We start from the raw sequence: 24862 nt of genomic DNA, 5'->3' as shown, positions 1-24862 counted from the left end.
CAAATATTTTGTGTTATGTATGCATTCATTCATCTTTGCTTCACTGATTTTTACTGCTGTGTATCCTCAGTGTTAACACCCATATCTACCTTGACTCTGCTCCAAAACTGCATTCTATTTTCTCTTTCTGTGATGATATTCCAGAATAATATGTTTCCTAGCACATTATGTCACCTATTGCTGCTATCTTTCTCAATATTACTTTGATTATTCAACACATGAATTAGGTCACAGGTCTTTTTTGGTGTCTTTTGAGATATTCATGTGATATTATCCTTGATTCTATCTATGTGCTGCATTGTTTATTGATTTACATGTTATAGTCATATGCTATATAAATGCTTATTGGCTTTTATATTTATGTACTGTATTGTTTCTTGATTTGCATATGTTATATTTATTGATGATTTGTATGTGTTTAAATAAAATTGCAACTGTGAAATGAAAACAGCTTATAATGATGTGTGATCTTTATAATGTGATACTGAATTTGATTTGCAAATGTTTTATTGAGGATTTTTACATCTATGTTCATCAAGGCCTATAATTTTTTGTTCTTATTGTTGTACTTTTCTCCAGTTGTTGTATCAGGATTGTGCTGGTGTTTTAGAATGAGTTTGAGAGGATTCTTTCCCTCTCCTTTTCATAGAATAGTCTGAGTAGCAATATTGTTAGTTCTTCTATAAAGGTACAGTTGTAGTCCTGGGCTTTCCTTTGTTGGAAGACTTTCTTACTGCTTCAATCTCATTGCTTATTACTGATCTATTTAGGTTTTTTTTTTTATAACCTCCTCATTCATTTTGGGAGGTCATATATGTTTAGAAATTTATCCATTTCTTCTAGTTTTTCCAATTTAAAGGAATGTAAATTTTCAAGATAGGCTTCAATGATCTTCCGGATTTTAGTGGTATTTGTTGTGATATGCTCTTTTCATCTTTACAAGTATTAATTTGTTTTCTCTTTAAGCTACTTTAGCCAAAGTTTATCTATTCAAAGAGCCAACTCTGTCTCATTGAACCTTTCTATTCTTCCAGTCTTTATTGTGTTAATTTCAGCATTAATTTTTATTATTTCTCTCCTTCCACTGATTTGGGGTTTGACTTCTTCTTGATATTCTTTATCAATGGATCTTTTTAAAAATTCCTCCTAGTCTCTAACTTTTCTTCTCTTAAGGAGATTTATTTTAAAAGTATTTTATATCTCATCAGTGATGGGAGAAGTAGTCCATCCCCTTCACATTTCCTGAGATCCCCATGCACAGTTTGTTCTATTTTCTGCTCACTTAGTTCACCAAAACTCACTTTGTGTAGATATATTATTGAAGGCAGTCACTAAGGGGAGTTTAAGGAACTGTTTTGCCTTTATATTCTATGGGCTGCCACTTATTTTCCAATCATAAACAGATCATCAATGTTTTCAAATCCTACCAGGCTAGATGACAATTGGAGTTTTCCCTCCTAATAGATCTACTGCATGAAGACATTTGTTTTGTCAAATATGGTATTTGTTAAGTTCTAATTGAAGAAACAGAAGAATTGCACATTTTTTAAAGAAAGGAATTTAATACAGAGGTAAAGAGTATTTTCATTTTAAGAGTTAGAGGAGTAGCAATTAGGACCCTTCCCTGGAATTACCGAATTATTGGGTATACCACTGTAGCAATGATTCAAGTATCACTGCAACAATTATTACCCATATCCATGCCTCCACATTATAATTTGATAATAGTAATTGCAGGAAAAAGAGCATAGTTCAGTCTTTAACTTTCAAAATGTTACATGAATACTAACAAGAATTAATTAGTAGAAACTAGTTTGCATCCAAAACTATGGGTTTAAGAGTATGAGAAATGTAGTTCTTAGTTTTCTAGACTTGCATTATAGAAACATGCACAAAAGGGTATAGGATGGATAATAATTGTGTCAGTCTTTAGCAAATAATATAACTAGTAACAACATATAACTTTATTTTTGTATTAACTCAGAGTAATAGTTACATGAGCATTGACTATAATTATTATGTTTCTACATAGTGTCTTTTCTAGGCCTTAATTTATATGAATTATTACCATTAACTAACGTTCATGTCCCCCTCCATGTCTTTAGGTCCTTGTAATCCCTAAAAGGCTTTAGTGTTCTGGAAAATATTGTCAGGGGAGGAAAGGTGGCAGTAGAAATACATGACCAGCCCCCAGATAGAGGCAGTGAGGAGGTGGGCACCTACTTTGGCTTTAGGAGAATCCTTGGTTTCTCAGTGCTTTGAATTGTTGTGATAAAAGCAGCTGAATATACTCACAAAGGGCTGTTAAAAAAACAAATGAAAGTGTGCCCTTAGACTTTTTTCATTTTGTATTTATGGATATTATTAGTATATGTTTGCAGTACATAATGATTGCATTCACTTTATGGAGTTAGTATATGCACATAACACATCTTAATTTCTTTTTATCCCCATACCCTCTTGCCTCTATCTTCAACTCCCTCTTAGTCCCCTTCTCTTTTGAAAAAGATCTACCTCCATGTTTCCTATTTTCTGTCTTCTGTTTTTCTCATTAATTTATTATACTTTGAGTTTCTCATGTAAAAGAAACCATACAATATTTAAATTTTGTGTCTGATTTATTTCACTTAATATTATAGTCACAAGCTGCATCCACTTTCCTACAAATGACTGAAGTTTATACTTTATGACAGAGTAGTAGTTGACTGTGTTTAAAATCATATTTTCTTTATCTGTTCATTTGTTGTTGGACATAGACCACTTCCAAGATCTAGCTGATATAAGTTATATTAATCCATATGTAAGAAATCTTGCATATTGTAATATGTCTTTAACACTTTCAGGAAGATAACTAGACAAGGAATAGCTAAGTCGAGTGAATTTTCTATTTTTACTTTTTTGATGAAGCTCTAATTATTGTAATAATTATTTCTATAGTACCTGTAGTAGTTTACATTCCCATCAACAGGGTAGAAGTGTTCCTTTCCCCCTACAGCTTCATGATTGCTTATTATTTGATTTCTTGATAATAACCATTTTTTCTGGAGTAAAATGGAACCTCAGTGATATTTTAATTTGCATTTCTGTAATGACCAGAGATTTTGAACATTTTCTCATATATTTATTGGCCATTTGTATTTCTTTTTCTTTTTTTTCTTTTCTTTCTTTTTAATGGAATTGATTTTCCATGGGCTTAGAATTCTGCCAAGTCAATATCAATTCTAAATACGTGTTGTGTTGAGAGGATCTATGCTACCATTTTGTTCCTGACATTGTAGGAGGAACTGTTTAAGTACAAAATGACCAACACAGTCACAGTCTACCAAATCACAAAATGTTGTTAGAAGCCAATTCCTATGCCAACCCGTACTGTTACCATTCTTCAGTGTTGAAGAATCTGCTCTTCATTTACACTGTTTCTATGAAGGAGTATAAAATAGAAATGACAAATATTTCTCAACCCTGCCACACTGTTGGAGAGGAGAGGGCATATTCAGAGGGAACAGAAGAGTGAAGGTAGGGGACCGAACGGCAACTGAATCTTTCATAAGCCAGGTACTCAAAATTAGAAGATTCCCTTAACATCAATGAAAAGGGGCTTAGAAAATGATTTATAAATAAGTTGCTTATTTTTTAAAATCTGAAATTGTAACATGGAACTGGCTTGAAATGTTCATGGAGTTCACACTTTTAAGCTAAGAAGTAATTACATGATTTCAACAAAGTCCTGTCTTCAGTAGTTGGTGTGCTGAAAGGAACATTTTCATCTTCTTCATCTAGCTGCAGACTACCAGAGGACAAGTGGATTCTGGTCATGGGTGACTTTATTTCATTGCTACACAAAGAGTAGTAGTCTGGTTTAAGGATCTCGGACACAGAATCACTGGATTTGCTGGCTACATACCTTTCTACTGCAGTGTTAACTATTAGAACTGCTGGGAACTCCTGCTCTGCAAACATACATGTGAACAGGTCTGGTTTAGGACTTAGAGAATGACAAGGCACTAAAGGTCTAAAATCTGACCCAAAAGGAAAACAAATTGTTTTCATGTTTGATTGACACTGAGATCTTTTAGGGGTTTGCTCTTGAATATTATTTGCAAATGCGTCTTCTAAATTTGGGTCTTCTTCTTCTAGATCTACATTGACACTAGTCCTGGCCATAGCTTCTTGGAGTTCTTGAAGGTCTTGCTGAAAGCTTTTCAGTTTGATATTCTGTAGGCTTCTTTTGGTTGTCTTTATTGCATGCAGTAGGCTCTAAATAGCTGTCTGGTCTTACCTTTTCCTCTGCCATCAGTGGAGACTGTCTGGGTATCTGGGGTGGCTTGTCCACATAAAAGAAGACTTGGAGAGGCATGATATCAAACCTGCTGGATAGTACAAGGAATATAGGGCACATCTGTCTAAAATAGCTGCCTTGCTGGACTTACTTTACTTGTGAGGCCAGAAGATGTGCTTAAGCGATTGTCAGCAAATTTAGAGCTTGTTTGGAAAGAGCTTAGAGGACTCATTTCATCAAAGAAGTCTCTGGGTTCTGTATCAGGGTTAGTGTTAAAAACATAATCTGAATAAGTAAAAGGGAAGGAGAAACTGCTTTGGGACTGATGTAACAATATTGGATCTGCCTCTGGTTTAGAATGCTCCAGCTCAACTGCAAATGTTACACCTACTGCAGAGTTCCTCCTCCTGCTGTCCAGCACAGGTTCAGAGGTGTGTGCTCCATTCACATTTCGGTAGTACCCATCACCATATACTAGTCTCAAATCTTCCACTTATTTTGGTACATCAGAGAGTATGTCTGGTGAGGACCTGCACTGTCGTTCGTGGTACTGAGATGGGTAATGTTTCCTTTCATGTGGTATGCTCTTCAACCTTCCCTTTTCTCATATTCCAAAAGTTGCCTTTGGGTTCTTCCACTATAATGGAAGCTGGAACCCTTGCTGCAAAGCAGGGTTTTGGGCTTTGATTTGGGCTCTTCAAAAAGCCTGAAGAAAGCATAGTATTCTACACAAGTCCTCCAGAAAACCTTGCAAGCATCTTGGCTGGCCATTGTGAATTCCAAATTGTCCTTGCACAACACCAAGATGTTGGCATGAGGTTTGGTGAGAAAATGCTTTCTTTTAAAACTCAACTTGTGGATTTTAGCCCAGTTGAAACTATTAATCTTTGTATTTCCCTGAAACACCAGCTCTCCCATGTGGGCAACAGCCAGGTGAATCTGCATCCCTTCACCATCACTGGCAGGGTGAGGCCTGATGCCATACATATCCAGCTTCTTTGAGATATCCAGTAGCAGAATGTCAGATTCAGTTGGGCTCCTCTCATTGTGCTTCTGATGAAAGTACACAATCTTACTCTCTAAACAGTCTTGGTTTGGTAAGTATCAGGTTTGTGCCAGATGTTTCCTGTTTCTTCATGAAAGTCTCCCAGTTCTGATTGTAAGATATGAGAAACCACTTACCCTGTGCATTTGTCACTGCATGGAAGCCTTCCTATAGCCAAATCCTTCTTTATCTGAAGAGTAAAAAGATACCTTGTAAGTTCTTCCCAAAGATGCCCAGGGTCCACCGGGAAAAATTTCACAATAAATTTGAAAACAACCTCTTTAGGATTTTTTACTTTCTTTGTTATGGGCTTCAGAAGTTCCAACCAAACATTATTTCCAGAATGGCTGCAGAATTCTAATCCAAATTATTCCTTTTCAGCAAGATTTAGATGGCTACAACTCAGGTTAAACAGTGCTTTTCCAGATGATTTTTGAGCACAAAGCAGTGTCTTTCTTAGCCTTTGCTAAGAAGAAGAGCTTCAAAGGGCTCTCCGTGAACATCTCTGGGCTGAGCATGGCTGACCTAATCTTCAGCCGTTGCCTGCTGCCATTGCTCTGTATTTTTTTTTCTGAGGAATGTCTATTTCTTTCAGTTGCTAACTTTTTGATTAGGTGCTTTATTTTGGGAAAGTGTAATATATTTGAGTTCTTTATATATCCTTTATATTAGTCCTCTGTCTAAGGAGTAGCTGGCAAATTTTTTTCCATTCTGTCTCTTTACTGTATTGGTTGTCTCCTTTGCTGCACAGAAGCTTTTTAATTTTAATTTTAATTTACACAAATGATCCCATTTGTGTTATTTCCTATGCAATTGGGGATCTGTTCAGAAAGTTCTTGCATATACCTAAGTCTTCAAGAGTTTTACCTACCTTATTTTTCAGAAGACTAAGTGTCTCTGTTTTAATATTTAGATTTCTGAACAATGTTGATTTCAATTTAGTGCATGTTGAGAGGTATTTTCCTATGCTCAATCTTCTGCATGTGGATATCCAATTTTCCCAGCAGCACTTACTAAAGAGGATAACTCTCTTCCACTTTCCTCCTTGTGTTTCTGGTCCCTTTATCAAAGATCAGGTAGCTGAATGTGCCTGAGCTTGTCTCTGCATCTTCTATTCAGTCCCATTGATTCTCATCCTTGCTTTTTGTTTTTTTTGTTGTTGTTGTTTTTGGGGGTTTTTTTGCCAATGGCATGACACTTTTATCACAGTAGCTTTGTAATATAACTTGAAATCCAGGATTGTGATGTCTCCTGCTTTGCTCTTGTTGCACAGGGTTGCTTTTGCTATCCTATGTCTCTTCATTTTGGGATTCTTTTTGTTAGTTCTGTGAGAAATGCTGTTGGTATTTCACTGAAATTACATTAAGTTTATGTGTCAGTTTTGGAAAGATAGTCATTTTGACAATATTAGTTTTGCCTATCCAGAAACAGGGGATATCTTTCCATTTTCTGATGTCTTCTTTGATCTCCTTTTTTAGAGTGCTATATTTTTCATTATGGATGTTTTTACTCATTTTCTTAGATTAATTCCTAAGAATTTAATTTTTCTTGATGATATGGTTTTTCTAATTTCTATCTTGGAAGTTATTAGTGCACAGGAATACTATTGATTTTTGCCTGTTAATTTTGTATCCTGCTACACTGATGAATTTATTAGTTCTGGAAGTCTTTTGGTGAAATTTTTTGGGTTTTTATAGAAAGGATCATGTCATTTACAAATAGGGATAATTGGCTTCTTCCTTCCTGTGTATGTACTTTTTATTTTTTTCTCTTGTCTGATTGCTCTGGGTAAGAGTATGAGTAGTGTATTGAAGAGTAGTTGTGATAGTGGATATCCTTGTAATCTTTCTGAGTTTAAAGGGAAAGATTTCAGCCTTTCCCCATTTACTATGATGTTGGTAGTAGTAGGTTTGTCACAAATGGATTTCATCAGACTGAGTTAAGATGCTTATATAGCTAGTTTATTTAGAGCTTTATTAAGAATGGACGTTGGATTTTGTCAAAGGCTTTTCCTGCATCTATTAAGATGATCATATGATTTTGACCTTGATTCTGCTTATGTATTGCATTTCATTTATTGATTTGTTTATGTTCAACTATCTTTGTACCCCTTGTCATGATATATGATCTTTTCAGTGATGTTTTGCATTCTGTTTGCTGGTACCATGTTGAGGATTTTTGCATCTATGTTCATTTTAAAACTGGCCTGTAGTTTTCTTTTTCAGTTAGGTTCTTGTCTGGTTTTGAAATTAGCTAACTTCCAGAAATTATTTTGGGAATACTCCTTCCCTTTCAATTTCTATAAAAATTTTGAGGAGGATTGGTGATACACCTTACCTAATGTTCCTATAGAATTCAGTGGTAAATCTATCACATTCTAGAATCTTCTTGGTTTGTACGTTTTGGTTTTTTTTGGTACCAGGGATCAAACTCGGGTCCTTGTGCTTGCTCAGTGGGCAGCAAAACCATTGAGCTAAATCCCCGGCCCCTGTAGGTTTTTTATTACTGCTTCAGTTTCATTGTCATTGAATTATTCAGTGTTTTCATATCTTCTTGGATCGTAAATTTTATGTATGTAGGAATCTATCCATTTCTTTTTCAGTTGATTAGAGTATAAGTTTTTAAAGTAGTTACTAATACTGTTCTGGATTTCAGTGGTGTCCTTTGCAATTTCACTTTTTGCACTTCCAATCCCATTGATTTTGTTCTTTCTTTCCTTTTTCATTAAGATTGGCCAAGAGCTTATCTATTTTGTTTATCTTTTCAAAGAACCAGGTCTTTGATTCCTTGGTTCTCTGTAGTTTTTTAGTTTCAATTTCATTAATTAAATATCTAATGATTAGTTAAGCTTAATAGTAATACTAGTAAAGATGAGTGGTTGGGGAACAGGAAAATGAAAGAAGTAAAATTTGAAAATAAAGAAAAGATAAGAAAGAGGACAAAAAAATTGATATGAATGATCCTAGCGAAGTAAAGGAAAATAAAGCCAAGCCACACAGAACTTTCCTGGCTTCTCATCACAAAGGGCAGGGTCCCCACATCCTTCCTGTTTTGAGCTTAAACTTCTCAGGGGTCTATATCCAGCTTCCCCCGTGTGACTATCTCCGATGGCCATGTCCATGTCACACCTAGTCATCAAAGTAGGGTGGCCCCAGAAATTGTGAAGTATAGTTGTTTAGTAGTTCTTCATTGACTCAGTCTTGAACAATTAATCCGTTCCCAGGATGGCTCCTGATTAAACTTTCTCAAATATAATAGGATGCATTAGATTTTTTTCCAACTTTACTGTGCATTATGGAAGGAGTCATTTTCAGAGTAAAACCCATGCTGTTTTGCAGTTTACATTAGCTGTGGGTTTTTCTTGGAGCTAGTGCTGACACACTCCAGACTGCTTCATGCATTACTCTGTGTTGTGTTCTTTTTTTCCAGTTTTTCTGTAGTTTCTAGTTTTTCTGTTAGCTTCCACCCACGTTCTCATGAATCTACTTATTTTTCTCTCTTCACCAAACTGCTGTTTTCTAGTCTCAGTTTCAAGTCCAGGAGAGGCTGTATTTTGCTCCCTGTCTCTATTCTGTTATCACCAAATAAGCCAGACTTTCGTATTGTCACTCATAAAAAAAAAAATATAGCTTTAATTTAGTCAATGAGATGAGACAATGGAAAGTGAAAGAAGCAAAAGAAGAATCCAAGGCTTATTTTTATGTGCCATCTTAATTTTCTGCTGTCTATATTTTCATCTTATATTATAATAACAGAGGTTAAGATTGAACCAGAACTGCAATATGGACTATTTTAAGAGACTTACACTAACCTCTCTTTTACAGATGTACAGTTATTATTTCAGCCTCTTCAATTGACCATAATTAACTGAAACTATGTAAAAAAAATTACTTTGAGATTCAGATATTGAGAATGCAGAAAGAGATGCTTCCCTCATTGTTATTTTTAATTCTCTTGAAAACATGAGAATAATGAGGTTGACTTCTGCAATATGTCCAAAAGCTCTTCCACCATGCCTTTCCTCAGACATTCCTCTAAGTTTTTACTTCTAATAGAAATATTTCATGGATCAAAAAAGTGGATGTAAAGTACATAGATTAGTCAGAAATGAAAAATAGAAACATTCTAAAATCATATGTCCCAGTTCTCTGTTAAATAAAGTCAGCAGTTCTTTTGTTCTTATCTATCTTGCACCATTCCTACTGAAAGTTAATTTGGCAGGAAAAAAGTAGGATAGAAAAATCAAGGTCTTATCTTTTGAAATTCATTAGAGAATGTTCCCCTGACAAATTCCTCTCTCGATCAAACACTATATACAAATTATCAACCAAAACATATTTATTGCTTGATAAACTCACTGAGAATGAGACCCCTCCTGAAGATTCCCACTAGCTTTGCCTTTTTAACCAGCTGTCTCCAAAATCCCCAGTCTCTGAATGCTAATCTTCTTACAGAGGAAAAGGGGAATGGGACTTCCTTCGAGAAAACCTGCCTCTTAGATAAAACAGGGTAAGGACTACTTATCAAAATGTCAGAAGATATAGAATTGTTCATTTACAAAGTCCTTTATAACTTACCACAACAAATGAGAGACTAGGTCTAAACCTTTGGACTAAGTACCATGTGTATGTACTCATGACTGAAACCAAAGCAGGGGGAAAATCTGAAATTTATTTTGCAACATTTCTATAAAAATCTTTCTCAGCTGACCCCTCAGTTTGCCTTTCTGGGAAGCATTAAGCATTTGCACTTTCAAAGATTGTCTTCCTTTCTCCAAAAATCTTAAATAGGGGGCATAGTTTAGAAATTTAAAGTCAATGGACTTTTTAATTTTCTTCACCATGTCATCATAGATTGAAATAGCAAAATAAATAACTTTCTGAAATTATATTGCACTTTATCACTAGATGCAGAGCTGCCACAACAGGGATGTATATCATAGAGTCCACCACCATTGGAAGATCAGACAAAAATACCTTTTACATTATTTATCAAGAAGAAAAAAATATTTATGAAAAAATGTTGCTTTATTTAAAATTATGGCCTTTTAGCAAGAGGGGAGAGTGCTCTCCTGTTCTAGAATTTCTCCACCTCATTATTACGTATTTGCTTCTCAGTAGAGATGTACTTGGTTCCATATTCAGCAGATAGTGATGCACCTGAGAGCCAGCTCTTATTCTGCAGGGCCTGGAGAACAAAGCAGCCCAACAGTGCATTCCCAGGTGAGCACAGACATACACAAGGCTCGTAGCCGAGCTTTAACAAAATACAGGTAAAAGTACAGGAAAGATAACTGAAGTAGTATTGACTCAAGGGTTTCCTACACCCTTTAAATGTCTTTTTGAAAATTATTTATCACACCTAACCAAGAAAAATGATTCACTTTGCCAACCATTATCTTGGACATTAAATGAACATAAGAAAATCAACAGTGCTTTATAGTAGTTTTGTGAATTCATTTTGGAGCCCAAGCAGATGTAAGTCTTGACTGATCACTTCCATGTCCTCATTAGTCTATTCACAAGCTAGCTTTAAAAAAAAGACATATAAGGGCCGGGGATTTAGCTCAGTGGTTTTGCCACCTGCTGCACAAAGTACAAGGACCCAAGTTCAATCCCTGGTACCAAAAAAAAAAAAAAAAGAGAGAGAGATATTTGTTGAAAATTTCAAATGCTTCTAAAGCTCTGCTTCTCTTCCATATGAGTTTTGTTCAATTAGACCTGTTTGGGCTGTCAGGGAAAGCTTTGCTACTATAGGTGAATTTGCCTCATTATCTCTCATCTTCAATTTTAAATCTTGGGGAAGGGCTTATAACTTCTGACATTAAGTCAAGTTCTGATCTTAGATATAACAGTGACTGGGATAAATGGTCAGATGTCAGGGCACAGTATTTATGTGAACATGGCCTTTACAATTTGTACCACATCACTGCAGTAATTTCAGTATTGGAGAATGGCAGGGAGAATTCATGACAAAATTCAATTAGATGCCTTTGCTGCAAGTGAAAGAAATCCAAAAGCAACAGATTTAGGCAAAAAGATATTAAGCCAGGCTCAGGGGCAGAAGTTCATAATCCCAGTTGCTTGAGAGGCAGGACAGGAGGATCATGCATTCAAGGCCATAGGGGGCAACTTAGTAAGGCTTTGTCTCAGGGGAAAAAAAGAGGGGACATTTATCACCCAATATAACTGAGAAGTCCAGCAATTGTCAGGCTGCTGGCTGAGCTACACAAAGCTGTGAATGGGATTTCATCAGTGCTCAGTTTCTCTCCTCATTCTCTTGCTTTCACTTGTTCTTGGGCTTAGTTGTTCTTAATTAAAACCTCCATCTTCATGCCAAGATGGCAGCAAAAGTTTCCTCACTTCAGGTTGCAGTCCACTGGAATGATAAACCCATTTGTTAACAGCCCTCATGGAGATCTAACCTTTCTTTCAGATTAGTCTGAGCTGGGCCACATTTATGTGCATGAAATAGACAGTGTGGCAAGGGCAATGTGATGGTGTAGTTGCCATTGGCTTTAAGTCAAGTACTCAGTCACAAAGCAGAGGTGTGGAGCTCACGCAGAAAATGCTGAAGAATTTTACAGAGTCGATCCTCATTGGGAACGTAAGACTATTGCCAAAAAATAGTAGAATGAAGAATGGGGAAGCAAGTAACAAATATCTATGAATATTACCTTATGGGAAAGAAGTAATAAGCAAAATGTAAAGTAGCTGCTCAAATAGGACATTCTTTTCAGAAATGAGAGCAGTGCTGCTTTGGAATCAAAAGTAACAAGGTGGGCTGTCCTAGGCAGACTGCTTTCTCCACTGGTCTTCAAAACAGAGGTATGTGCTTTGAGTAACATCAGGAATTGAAATATTCTAGAAGTATTAATACTGGGAAAGTGACCCTTAAAAATCTTCAGAAAATAACAAATGGGAACATAACAGGACTATTAAATAACTCCAGTCACCTCCAGCACTCCTGAAAATCAATGACTTCAGTCGGATGGTGATGAGCAAGTAAAAGATGATTATTAACTTGTCTCTAAGGTTGTATTCATAAGCTAATGAAATTCCAGAAAAGTTTAGCTAAGATTATCCTGAAACTTTATAAAATAATGTACTAGAGATAAATGTAAAAATAACAGGGAGACAAAAACAGCAAAAAGAGAGACAGGAAAAAAGAGAGCCAAGTTATATTCAGTTCAGAATTTGTAATGAACTTGATCTACATCCTGCTCTTAAGGAATTTATAATAATCTAGAAGTAAATGTGGGAAGTTTACTTAAGTAACTAAAATGTAATGTAAAAAATGAGACTACTTTGTATTCTTTTGAAAACTTAATGGAATCATAAAGATATGCAATACATTTAGCATACTGTCTGGCACACATTGAAGTGAAGCTCAATAAATGTGATGATTTATAAAGGAAAATAGGGATAGTCATAAACAAGTTACATTTAAAAATGCTACGGTGTTTCAGTTGAGGTGCACATGAAAGGAAAAGCTTCTTGGCATAGGAAAACAGCAAAAGTTAAGTACAATGGCAAAACTTTCAAAGAATTTGTATCATCAAGCTGAGCAGTTTAGCAAGGCTGATGGAGTGGGAAGATGTCTGGTTAGTAGCTCACAAAAGGAGGAAAATCAGCAAATTAATTGATAGTAGACTCCCAGAATACACAGTGCACTGTGATGGGAAACACATGATTAAACTTGATGGCAGGTATGTCAAGAACACGGCCAGCCCATCAGAGGACCAGGCATATGATGCACCCCTTAATCCTAGCACTTTGGGGGGCTGGAGCAGGAGGAGCACAAGTTTATATCCCATCTAGGCTACTTAGTGAGACCCTGTCTGCAAAAACTTTCCAACTAACTAATTAACTAACTAAATAAAAGACTAATAAAGGAGTGGGGATGTAGCTCAGTGCAAAGGCCCTGGTTTCAGTTTCCAGTAATGGAAAAAGAAAGAAAGGAGATTATGTAGGAGGGAAGGAAGAAGAGAGGGAAGAGGAGAAAAGAAGAGAAGAGAAAAGAAAAGGAAAGAAAAGAAAAAAAAAGGAAAGAAAAGAAAGAAAAGAGAAAAGATTTAAGGCCTGAACTTAAGCCTGCACATTTCCTACCTGGTGTAGTTTCCTGAACACTGGGAAGTGATACCCAAGCAGCAAATGGAGGCTTCATGCTAAGAAGGCACAAATCAGAGTTCAGGGTAAGGAAATATCTAAAATTAATTGGGATATAAACCAGTGAGTTTCGGTCCTCACAGTGGATGGCCTAGATGTCCACATGTACATCCCATGGTCCTTGGTGAGGCCTAGACTGCACGTATTCAGGGCAAAACTCTCCACCATTTATCCCAGCAGGGCTGCAGAGAGTCTGACAGCTGAGCCTGATGCCAGACTGCCTAGCCTAGGAGACATCAGAGTCCTGACTCAGGCAGAGGCAAAGGACTCACTGAGTACCATGGGCATTGTGTTGAAAAACCTGGAAGATGATGCCTTAAGAAGAAAAAAATCACTTCCTAAAATAGGGGCAAGACCTCAAGAGTAGGAACTGAAATGGACTTACCTAATACCACAAAACAAACTAGAGGATGAGTCATTTTCTAGAAATTTAACTGCTTGTCAGAGCAAAATAAAACACTATTTAAAGAAAGACAGTATAATCCAAACTTGCTTCAGTGAATCAACCACAATGTTTGGTCTACAATAAAGATCACCAGTCAAACACGGAAATGGGAAAAAATAACTCATATTAAAATCAGGAGTTGTCAACAGAGATACTGAAATGACTTGCATACTAGAATTGACAAACAAGTATTTTGAAAATGCTGTTATAAGTATGTTCCAGGATAGTCAAATAGAGCATAATAAATGAATAGATGAAGAATTTTATCAGAGAAAGAAACTTTTAAAAAGACTAACCAAACTAACTAAACTTAAAAAGGAAGGGTTGGAAGACTCACATTTTCTGGTTTCAAGGTTTACTGTACAGCTCTAGTAATGAAGACAGTGTAGTGTTGGCAAAATAATAGGTGTACAGATTAAGGAGGAGAAAAATAGGATATTATTAACAAAGTTATTGACTCAAATTTAGAGGAGAAATAAATCTTCAACAAATGGTACTGAAACAAGGATAGTAGCCACCCCGCCCTTCTGTGAGAGACACCCTCCAAGACCTCAAGTGGTACTTTAAAGCCCTATTCACTGTGCTTTTCCCATACACACACACAGACTGATGCCTGTGACAGCTTTCTGTAGAAATTAGGCATAGCTAAAGACTAACAAAATCAGCTAATTGTCAAATAAGAGAACTACAACAATATGCTGTAAGAAAACTGGCAGCAGCTCTAGGCGTGGGCTCTGGGGCCATGGTTAAGTAAAATGAAAGTGACTTGATCACAGCACTAGGGTACTGGACAACCCAATCACTGATGGCCCCTGGGTGATTCACAGGAGAGGAGCATATGGAGCATGGGTGTGGAGAACACAGCAGGATTTGGGTTCTGGCCAAAGGAGTGAGGTGGAGAGAGATTTCACCAAGTTCTTCAGAATGGTTTCTAGTTGAAAATATATGAAAAATTCACTCCTGGAATTTTCTGTTTAACATTTTCAGACTGGCATGGACTGTAGGTAAATGAAACTACAGAAAATAAAAGTGCAGATAAGAAAGTACTGTAGATCTAACTCATACTACTCACAAGTTTAATTTGGTATGAAGCATCTATAAAGCTAAGGTGGAAGCTATAATTCTAGCACAAACCTTGGAAGAATATGACTCTGGGTTGGATGAAGTGTTTTTAGGATATAAAAAGAATTACAGTGAAATAAAAATATTTGTTAGATTTCATCAAAATTAAAAACCTCTGTATACCAAAACTATGTAGAAAATAGGCAAACCTAAGATTAGGAAATATATTCTAATAACATATATTTGCCAAAGAACTTGCTGAATGTACAAGGAGATTTTTTTTTAAAGTTAGAATTAGGATAAACTAATTAAAGGAAGCCAACAATTTAAAAAGACAACTCACAAAACAGTGTTTTCCAAATCGCCACTAAGCATACAAAAACGTGTAACATCTATGGTCACCATGGCCATCCAAATAAAACAAAAACCACAATGAGACACTGTTTCACACCACTAGAGAAACAAGATTTAAGAAGCTAACACCACCAAATGTTGGCAAAGATGTGGAGAATCAGAAACAACTTAGGCCTTACTAGTGGGAATGTAAAATGTTATTACTGTTTTGGAAAATTTCTTGAAGATTTCTTATGAAATTAAACACAAATCCCTCTCACACATTTACCCAACTGATGTGGAAGTCTGTGATCACATGAAGAATAATAGAAAAATATCTAAAGCAGGTTTGTGTAAAATAGCTCCAAATTGGAAACCACACAATGAACTGATGTGCATCAACAGAGTATTGAAAAACAAACTGTGGCATGTTCATACCACCAAGTATTATTCAGCAATGACAATAATGAAACTAGTAAAAGCAACAACATGACTATATCTCCAAAACTTGTTGAATGAAAAAAAAGCCAAACATACTTTACAGAATACTGTGCTTTATTGAGATGACATTCACAAGCAGGCAAGATTACCCTGGGGCCATAGAAGTCATCGTTTGTTGTTGACCATGCATAGGGAAGACCAGCTAGATGGGGATGGGAAGAAGCTTGTTGGTCATGGATTTGGGCTACATCTTGATGGTAGTGTTGGTTTTACAGTTGTATACATCAAACTGTACAAGGGAGACCTACATATTTCATAGAGTGTACAATGTATACGTATTCATGTATTCACACAGATAAGAAAGGATGTATATCTACTCTGTAATAAGTGCAAAGCCTTAGGCCAGGTTTTGTGGGGAGTCAAAAAACAGTGAGTTGCCTGTAATACGTACATAGCCAAGCTGTCAAAAGCTTTAGTAAGTTACTGTTTTGCCTTTAGCAAGCTTTAGTATTATCATCATTATTATTATTACAATAGACATTTTAAACTGTAAGAATTACTCATTTTAAACAGACAGTAAAGCAAATTGAGTATGTTCTGCAAAAATATACATTGAAACTATTCTCTAAGTTTTATTTATTTAATTTATTTTTGCACAATTTTATTTCTTTTCATGTTTAAATGCATTGTTTCAAACTGCATCGTTATCGTTATCTCTTGATGTTTTCTGTCTGTCTTTTTCAGGTAGCTCCCCTTGTGCTTTACTCTCCATTCTATAGGTCTTTCCATGTCAAAGAGGAGGCGTTACATTGTCAGGCTGCTGAGTACCAAGCATTCCTGCTGCCTTTTCTCTGACAGCTGCTTCTTCCAGGTCCTCTTGGCAAAACAGAAAGAGGCACATTATGCACCAGCATGAAGCCTCTGGGCTGAATGAAAACTCTGTAATTGTCTTTTCTACCCCAGGAGCTCTCTAGCAGACAGTGGCTAAATTGCCCTCAGCCCCCCTCCCAGAAGACATGCTGCACGCTTGCTCATTAATTTCATCTGAATGGGCCCTCAGCGACTCTCATTCACAGAATGAAATCAAAGTCTTCTGTACATTTGAAAGAACTGTACCTTCCGACAAATTGTCTACCACCTGAATAACATTTGGGAGCAGAAATAAAGTAGTTTCTATGTATAGCAAGTGAAGCCTAGCTATTTTGGAACGTATCCCAAAGAAAAGGATAGGGAAAATTAGTTGATAGAGAATTTCAGGCATTACTTAGCTTTAATTTAATAGATTCTTGAGTAACTATTAGGAGTAATGACACAAAGAATGAAGCACAGTTTATGCATTTTTGACCAAAATATATTCATTTTTTTGAAAAGCTGTGGTAATTATTTTCTGTTAATATTTATTCTGTTGATTTTCAAATATGAAAAGTCAGATTCTGAATAAAGAAAAACTAAATCATCTTTTCAGGAGCTGATAAAAATGTTAGGAGTGCCTAAGTGTTTCTAAGGGGAGGTTGACAGTTGATGAGAAATGTTTGGATTAATATCAACTCTGATACTTAAAAAGAAATGATAGGAAGCACTGACCTATCATGCATCACCATTCTTACTGAAAATAGTTTTGTTTTTATTAAAATAATTCCAGGGCTGGGGATTTAGCTCAGTGGTTCCGGCACCTGCCTTGAAAGTGCAAGGTCCCTAGTTCGATCCCCGGTACCAAAAAAACCCCACAAACAAACAAATAAAATAATTCCAGTAAGGACATTCATTACTGGAACTGAAATACCTTCTGGTCTGAATGTTGGGTACTTGTTTTATTGTTCTCAAATGTATCTTTCTTTAACCTTACATGCTTCACCACTGAGAAGGCTGCTTTGCCTTCCCATTTTTGTGTTGTGTTAACTAAGCCATAAACAAAGTATCTGTATGTTCTCAATTCTTGTTGTCATCAGAATTAAATATGGAGAATTTTAAGCATATAGAAATCTTTCTTATTGAGTTGGATTCTTCAGTGGGGGCCGTGGTTCACACCTGTACATGTTTAGATCATTCTGCTGTGCAGAACAGATTGAACACTGTGTGTGTTGTGCATTTAGGTCTACTGGCGTAGATCAATTCTCAAGAAACCAAGTGGGAACTCAAATCAATATAGCTGACTCCCCTTATGCTAAATTATATTAAAACTAGATATGCTTTCTTATTTCTTTACTAAAGAATACCAAGATTAAGCAAAAAATAATTTAGGTAGTTGCTCTAGGAGCATTTGCTTTTGGAGGATAAACCTATGAGCCAACAAAAAACTGCTTTCTTATCAAGACTAACAACTTACTCACCAAAACTAACTTTAAGGGCCTTTCTCACTGAGCTTGCTCACTATTCTGAAACTAGTATGTGATAGACATCTGCTAAACCCCGATAGCTCTTGCTCTGCAAACTGACCTTTACATTTCTGAGCCCAGGCCTTAATGTGCTGTAAAGATTCCTCCTGACCACAGCCACTGCACCACTTCTGTGAAACTGCTGAGCTCTGTCAAGGTAGTGTCCACCCCATGACAACAGAAACTCAGCTTTGCTGAACTAAGAGCTATTTTGGTGAGTTGGAAGTCATACTTAAATCAGATTAATTGCACAAATTGTTTAATAACCATTACATTTTATAAAAATTAAATAAAATTAGAGATTGAAAGGTATAAACATCTTGCTACAGACTGCCTAGAATTTTACATTTTTTGCAACTGTTTTGTTCCTCTGTAGATTTTGTTCTCATGTGAACTCTACCAGTGCCTCCAGCTTTTCCATTCCAGAAGCTCCTCATTCAACCCTTCACCTGGTTCAACTACCAAAAATCTCTAAGGTGGGTTTTCTCCTGGTTATTATGTAATTATTATACTGTAAACTTTCACTATTGGAATTTCTTCCTCCCCCCTGAAGCCTTAAGTCTCTGGTTCTTTTCCGTGTTGAGGGTCATTCTGTCACTATTTCCTTGTTAATAATTGATGTGTTTCATAAATAGAATAGAAGATCAGAGAAAACAATTATACTCGTGCTGAACTGATCCAAAAATATTATGGTAGGCAGTTATACCAGTTACTTCAGCTTGTTCTTGCCCCTTCCTTGCAAACAGCCTGTGTCTATTTATTTTGTACAGAAGATTGTTTTAATTCTAATTTTATACCTGACTTTAGATATACATTTTTAATGACTGGGAAAATATATCTAAGCTCATGCCCTGAGGTTCCAAAAGGAAAATAATTCAAGAAAATTAAGAATCTGTCCATGAATAAAGAAAGAGGAGAAGGAGAAGTAGCAGCAAGTGGAATTCAGTTAAAAAAAAATCAGAGAAACTTTGGGATAAATACTCAAAAGACAACTAGGACCAGGGCGTGGTGGCTCATCTCTGTAATCACAGCACTCAGGAGGCTGAGACAGGAACATCACTGGTAATTTGAGATCAGCCTTGCCTACATAATGAGTTCAAGGGCAGCTGGAACTACATAGCAAGGCCCTGTCTTAAAAAAAATAAAAAAGACAACTAGCAATATATGATGTGAGAGATGTGGGATTCTTTTTTTCTTTTTCCTTAAATTCTTTTATTGGTTCATTTTAGGTATACAGTACATTTACCTTTATCATTGGGAACTTGTACCTTTACATGATGTATCTTGGTTCTTATTTTTTCCCAATTCCCTGCCCTCCCTTCACCCCCTCCACCCTTCCCTATTTATAAAGACTTTGTTTCCTTTTTTCCATTCCTCATAATTTTTCCTTTCTCTTCTTTACTTTCCCCTACACCTACCAATTTCCCTACCCCTTTGGACCTTTTCTTCCTATTTTGCATTATCAATTATTCATTTTAATCATTGGTACATTTTAGGTATGTAATATAATGACATTCATCATTGGAAATTTACACATTTAAATAATCTCTCTTGATTATTTTTCCCCATTCCCCTGCCCTCCTTTCTTTTTTTATTTTTATTTTTTATTTATATATATATATATATATATATATATATATATTTATTGGTACATTTTAGGTATAAAATACATTTACATATATCATTGGGTGTTTGTACCAGAACATGCTGTATCTTAGTTCTTATTTTTTCTCCCATTACCTGTGCACACTTCACCCCCTCCACCCTTCCCTATTTACACAGACTTTGATTCCATTTTTTTCTCATAGTTTTTCCTTTCCCTTCTTCCCTTTCCCTTTCCCTTCCTGCAATCCACAAACACTTGGACCTTTTCTTATTTCAAAATATCAATTATTCATTTTAATCATTTTCATCCTTATTTACACTTTCAATTTCTCACAATAGAGAAACTATTCAGTATTTACACATGTGTGCCCTATTTATTTCACTTAAGAGTATGGCCTCAATATGCATCCATTTAGCTATAAATGACTCTAGTTTCTCATTCTTTATGGCTGAGTAGTACTCCATTTTATAAAAAAAACACATCTTCTTTATCCAGTTTCCAGTCGATGGGCATTTGGGCTGTTTCCAAGCTTTAGCTATTACAAACTGTGTCGCTATAAACATAGGTGCACATATATCGCCGTGGTATGATTCTTTTAATTCTTTGGGGAAGATTCCCAGTAGGGGAATAGCTGGGTAAAATGGGACCTGTAGTCATAGTTCTTTGAGGTATCTCCATACTGATTTCCACAGTGGTGGCACCAATCTATACTCCCACCAACAATGAAGAAGTGTTCCTTTTTCTCCACATCCCTGCCAGAATTTGTTATTGGTTGATTTCTTGAAGCAGCCATTCTTTGTGGGGTGAGGTGGAATCTCAGTGTTGTATTCATCTGCATCTCTCGAATGACCAGTTATTTGTTGTTTTTACTTCTTTGTCTGAGAAATGTCTGTTCATTTTGGATGCCTATTTTTGAACTGGGTCTTTGAATTTGGGAGGGTCTGATTTTTTTCAGTTCTTTATATATTCTTTTAGGCCTTGGAATATGTCACTCCAAGCTCTTCTTGCCTTGAAGATTTGTGTTGAGAAGTCTGCTGTGATTCTGATGGGTTTTCTTTGAATGTGATTTGTTTCTTTTCCCTAACTGCTTATAGAACTTTGTTCTTCTGTTGAATTTCTTGAATCTTAACAATTATATGCCTATGTGTAGATTTTTTTTGATCAAGGCTATTTGGAATCCTATATGCCTCACTTATCTGTATGTCAACTTCTTTTCCCCTGCTTAGAAAGTTCTCTGCCACTACTTCTGTGAAGAGTTTTTTTATGTCATCTGCACTCTCTCCTGTTTCTTCATTGAGCCCAATCAGTCTTATGTTATTCTTCTTTGCATCATCTAACAGCTGCTGGATTGATTTCTCATGGTCCCTTATAATTTTGAAGCAATTTTTCTTTTCCTGGTCACTAATTCCAATCTTTTCTTCTATATCTGAAATTCTGTCCTCACATTGGCTCATTCTGCTGTGTAGACTTTCAATGGAGTTTTCATCTCCTGGAAATCTATTTACATCTGTTTTATGGATTCCATTTGTTTCCTATGTTGGGATTCCATCATGTTCCTCAGCTCCTCTCTAGGTTTATTAATCATGTCTTGCACTAGGGGCACAATTTCTCCTGTTATCTGAGAAAATATTTCTGATTTCATTTTTTCCAGATCCCCTTTTGTTGCCAGTTGAGTGGGTCCAGGTGGTTGAGTGGGTCCAGGTGGTTGAGTATCAGAGTGTTCCATCTCATTTCCCTTTGGGGTTGCTGTAGGTGATCTGGAAGTCTGGTTTTGAGATTTATTTATGTGTTTTCTCATTTCGACTTGGGGGGCGGGGGGTTGTTGGCACCTGCACGGATTACCTCCTCTGAGCTGGGAGAGGTGGGACAGGGGCCAGGACCAGCGGTAGGGATGGTGGCCCAAAAGCCCTTTCCTCTGGGCTGGGAGCAGCGGGAAGGATGGTGTCCAGGAAGCCCTTTCCTCTGGACCAGGAGCAGTGGGATGGCAGCTCAGAAGCCCCTACCTCTGGGTCGGGAGAGATGGGAGGGATGGCAGCCTGGAAGCCGCTTCCTCTGGGCCAGGAGCAGGGGAATAGAAGGTGGCCCAAAAGCCCTTTCCTCTGGGCTAGGAGCAGCTGGAGGGATGGTGGCTGGGAAGCCCCTTCCTCTGGACCAGGAGCAGTGGGACGGCAGCTCAGAAGGCCCTACCTCTGGGCCAGGAGCAGCGGGACTCAGTACTGTGTTCTGGTGGTCCTGTGTCCTCTGCGTCTTTGTAGTGTGGAACCAGGTGGCTGTACGGGGGCGGGGGGGGGTCCAGTGGATTGTTGCCAGGACGCAGGCTGATTTGGCTTGTTCTGTGTGACTTGGGACCTCGGTAGGGCATGCGCAGACCTGCCTGTCTGCAGAAGGCTGATTTGGCATGTTCCGTGCTACTCAGGACCTCAGTAGGGCATGCACTTTATATATTCTCAATAGTAGACCTTTGTCTAAGGTACAGATGCTAAAAATTTCTTCCCACATTGTAGGTTGTCTCTTAGCTCTCTTGGTAGTTTCTCTTTCAGTCCAGAAGCTTTTTAATATGAGATCCCAGTTGTTGATTCTTTGTGCTAGCTCCCGTGCTACTGAAGATTTGTTCATAAAGTCTTTTCCTATGCCAATGTCATCAAGAGTTCTAGCTAAGTTACCTTCCAGCAAGTTTAGTGTTTCTGTCTTAATATTTAGATCTTTAATCCACTTCAATCTTAGTGTAGTGCATGGTGATAGGTATGGGTCTAGTTTTAATCTTTGGCAGGTTGAAATCCAGTTTTTCCAACACCATTTATTAAATAGGCTATCTTTCCTCCAATGAGGGTGATTGGCTCCTTTGTCAAAATGAGGTGGCTGAGTATGTCTGGAATTGTTTCCACATCTTCTAATCTATTCCACTGATCTTTGGGTCTGTTACTTTGGAAGTTCCATGCTGTTTTTATCACAGTAACTTTGTAGTATCATTTCAAATTGGGGATTGTGATACCCCCAGCCATGTCTCTGTTGCCTAGAATTGCTTTTCCTAGTCTACGTTTCTTCTGCTTCCCAGTGAATTTTTGGATTGTTTTCTCTAGTTCTGTGAAGTATATTTTTGGAATTTCAATTGGGATTGCATTAAATCTATATAGTAGTTTTGGAAGTATGGCCATTTTCACTATATTGATTCTTCCTACCCAGGAACAAGGGATATCTTTCCATTTTCTTTTATCTTCTTCGATCTCCTTTTTCAGAAAGTTGTAGTTTTCAGTGTAGGGGTCTTTTGCTTCCTTTGTTAGGTTGATTCCTAGATATTTCATTTTTTTAGATGCTATTGTAAAAGGAATTATTTCCTGAATTTCTCTCTCAATAGGTCTGCTATTTGGGTATAAGAAGGCTATTGTTTTTTGAGTCTTGACCTTGTATCCAGCCACTCTACTGAATCTGTCAATTAGGTCTAGAAGACTTTTAACTGAATTTTTTTGGATCTTCTATGTAAAGTATTATATCATCAGCAAACAGTGACAGTTTAACTTCTTCCTTTCCTATCTTTATTCCTTTTATTTCTTTCTCTTTTCTCATTGCTGTGGCTAATGTTTCCAGAGCAATATTGAACAGTAGTGGTGATAGTGGGCATTCTTGTATTGTTCCTGATTTTAGCATGAAAGTTTTCAGTTTTTGACCAGACCATTTAGTATGATGTTGGCTGTTGGTTTTTCATAGATAGCCTCAATCAGGTTGAGATAAAGACCTTCCATTCCAATTTTCTGTAGCGTTTTTATCATGAATGGGTGTTGGATTTTTTCAAATGCTTTTTCTGCATCTATTGAGCTGATCATGTGGTTTTTGTCCTTGACTCTCTTAATATAGTGTATTACATTTATTGATTTACACATGCTGAACCATCCTTGCATCCCTGGGATAAATCCAACTTGGTCAGGGTGTATGATCTTCTTGATGACACTTTGTATTCTGTTTGCCAGTATCTTGTTGAGGATTTTTGCATCCATGATCATTAGGGAAATTGGTGTGTAGTTCTTTTTTTGGGTTGAGTCTTTCCCTGATTTTGAGATCAAAGTAACACTTGCTCCCAGGAATGAATTTGGAAGCCTTGCTTCCCTTTCAATTTCCTTGATGAGTTTAAAGAGTAATGGCGATAGTTCTTCTTTAAATGTCTTGTAGAATTCAGCAGTGAAGTCATCAGGACCTGGGCTTTTCTTTGTTGGTAAGTTTTTTATTACATTTTCAATTTCACTCATTGTTATTGGGGTGTTTAGAATGTCTATATCTTCTTCATTTAATTTTGGCAATTCATATGTATCTAGGAATGTGTCCATTTCTTCTGTGTTTTCCATTTTATTAGAGTACAGGTTTTCAAAGTAGGTATTGATGATTCTCTGGATTTCTGCTGGATTTGTTGTGGCTTCACCTTTTTCATTCTTAATTGCATGGATTTGAGCTTTGTCTTTCCTTTTTTTGATAAGGTTGGCTAAAGGTTTATCGATTTTATTTATTCTTTCAAAAAATGAGCTCTTCAATTCATTGATTTTTTTTTGTATCATTCTCTTAGTCTACATTGTATTGATTTCTGCTCAGATCTTTATAATTTCTTTTCTTGTACAAGCTTTGGGTTTGTTATGCTCTTCTTTTTCTGGGAGCTTGAGGTTCTGCATTAGGTTATTTAACTGAGTTCTCTCTGTTGTCCTAATATAGGCATTCACTGCTATGAATTTCCTGTGTAGAACTGCTTTCATTGTGTCCCATAGATTCCTGTATGTTGTACTGGCATTATCATTTACTTGTAGAAATTGTCTAATTTCTTCTTTAATTTCCGCTGTCACCCATTGGTTGTTCAGGAGGGTGTTATTCAATTTCCATGTCCTTGTGGGAGTTTTGCAGTTTTGTGTGTTATTGATCTCCAATTTTATTGCACTGTGGTCTGATAATATACAGGGGGTAACTTCAATTCTTTTACATTTACTTAGATATATCCTATGAACTAGCATGTGGTCTATTTTGGAGAATGACCCTTGTGCAGCTGAAAAGAATGTGTATTCTGATTTTGTGGTGTGGAACACTGTAAACATCTATTAAATCCATTTGTTCAATAGCTTGCTTCAGTTCTA

The 24862-nt window shown here is 36.7% G+C and overlaps 1 pseudogene; it reads right to left on the bottom strand.

Annotated features, from left to right (window-relative positions):
* Positions 1 to 3690: 3690 nt before the first annotated feature.
* On the bottom strand, positions 3691 to 8445 carry LOC101705526 (FERM domain-containing protein 7 pseudogene; annotated as a pseudogene).
* Positions 8446 to 24862: the final 16417 nt, after the last annotated feature.

The sequence above is a fragment of the Heterocephalus glaber genome, unplaced genomic scaffold, assembly GCF_053883595.1.
Source record: "Heterocephalus glaber isolate CG9 unplaced genomic scaffold, H.glaber_assembly_v1.0 deba00001610, whole genome shotgun sequence".
In the NCBI taxonomy this organism is placed as follows: Eukaryota; Metazoa; Chordata; class Mammalia; order Rodentia; family Bathyergidae; genus Heterocephalus; species Heterocephalus glaber.
This window is presented reverse-complemented; position numbering and strand designations above follow the sequence as displayed.